General features: G+C 37.7%; 1 long non-coding RNA gene across 1 annotated transcript; it reads right to left on the reverse strand.

Annotated features, from left to right (window-relative positions):
• Positions 1–485: 485 nt before the first annotated feature.
• LOC109591987 (uncharacterized) lies at positions 486–1,244 on the reverse strand. The gene is made up of 2 exons (XR_002190109.1): positions 1,204–1,244; positions 486–548 (listed from the first exon to the last, which is right to left on the reverse strand). It is a non-coding gene; the product is annotated as an uncharacterized LOC109591987 (long non-coding RNA).
• Between the last annotated feature and the right edge of the window lie 669 nt (positions 1,245–1,913).

Here is a 1,913-nt window from a genome sequence, read left to right on the forward strand (position 1 = left end):
CTCTAGAGGATCCCCATTAAAACCGCTTTTGTCCTTATTTATGGGCGTGTGAACTCTACCCACCCTCATCGTATCCGAAATGTCGTTCACTACATTAAGATACATACATTAGGCGATATTAAATGTCTGTACCTGTTGCACTTCTCCATAAATAAGAGGATTTGTTTCTTTAAAACCGCTTTCGTCCTTATTTATGGGTGTGTGGACTCCACCCACCTTCATCATATCCGAAATGTCGTTCACTACATTAAGATACATACATTAGTCGATATTTTGTGTCTGTACCCGTTGCACTTCTCCATAAATAAGAGGATTTGTTCCTTTAAAACTGCTTTCATCCTTATTTATGGGCGTGTGGACTCCATCCACCTTCATCGTATCCGAAATGTCATTCACTACATTAAGATACATACATTAGTCGATATTAAATGTCTGTACCTGTTGCACTTCTCCATAAATAAGAGGATTTGTTCCTTTAAAACTGCTTTCGTCCTTATTTATGGGCGTGTGGGCTCCACCCACCTTCATCATATCCGAAATGTCATTCACTACATTAAGATACATACATTAGTCGATATTTCGTGTCTGTACCTGTTGCACTTCTCCATAAATAAGAGGATTTGTTCCTTTAAAACTGCTTTCGTCCTTATTTATGGGCGTGTGGACTCCGCCCACCTTCATCGTATCCGAAATGTCGTTCACTACATTAAGATACATACATTAGTCGATATTTTGTATCTGTACCTGTTGCACTTCTCCATAAATAAGAGGATTTGTTCCTTTAAAACTGCTTTCGTCCTTATTTATGGGCGTGTCGACTCCACCCACCCTCATCGTATCCGAAATGTCATTCCCTACATTAAGATACATACATTAGTCGATATTTTGTGTCTGTACCTGTTGCACTTCTCCATAAATAAGAGGATTTGTTCCTCTAAAACTGCTTTCGTCCTTATTTATGGGCGTGTGGACTCCGCCCACCTTCATCGTATCCGAAATGTCGTTCACTACATTAAGATACATACATTAGTCGATATTTTGTGTCTGTACCTGTTGCACTTCTTCATAAATAAGAGGATTTGTTTCTTTAAAACCGCTTTCGTCCTTATTTATGGGTGTATGGACTCCACCCACCTTCATCATATCCGAAATGTCGTTCACTACATTAAGATACATTCATTAGTCGATATTAAATGTCTCTACCTGTTGCACTTCTCCATAAATAAGAGGATTTGTTTCTTTAAAACCGCTTTCGTCCTTATTTATGGGTGTGTGGACTCCACCCACCTTCATCATATCCGAAATGTCGTTCACTACATTAAGATACATGTACATACATTAGTCGATATTTCGTGTCTGTACCTGTTGCACTTCATAAATAAGAGGATTTGTTTCTTTAAAATGTGCTTTTCTCCATATTTATGGGTGTGTGGACTCCACCCACCTTCATCGTATCCGAAATGTCGTTCACTACATTAAGATACATGTACATACATTAGTCGATATTTCGTGTCTGTACCTGTTGCACTTCATAAATAAGAGGATTTGTTTCTTTAAAATGTGCTTTTCTCCATATTTATGGGTGTGTGGACTCCACCCACCCTCATCGTATCTGAAATTTTGAAGACAACATACATTAGGATCAAGAGACTATTGTTGTACCTGTTACTGATGTAAGCTCATAACTACATGTACTGTATAAGTAGAAACATTAATATAACATACCGTACATTAGGATCAAGTCAGAGAGACTGCTCTTATGCATAGTATGTCAAAGGAAGAACCTTCAATTCAAAAACAGAATGAGANACAGAAAAGACTTGCAGTAAGCTTCATTCAAAGATGCTGTGCATGAATTTATTATACAAAATAGAGTAAAGAAACTAGCACAGATATAGGAGAAATGGTAAACT

This window comes from Amphimedon queenslandica, unplaced genomic scaffold (assembly GCF_000090795.2).
Source record: "Amphimedon queenslandica unplaced genomic scaffold, v1.1 AMPQUscaffold_6640_Cont21404, whole genome shotgun sequence".
NCBI lineage: Eukaryota > Metazoa > Porifera > Demospongiae > Haplosclerida > Niphatidae > Amphimedon > Amphimedon queenslandica.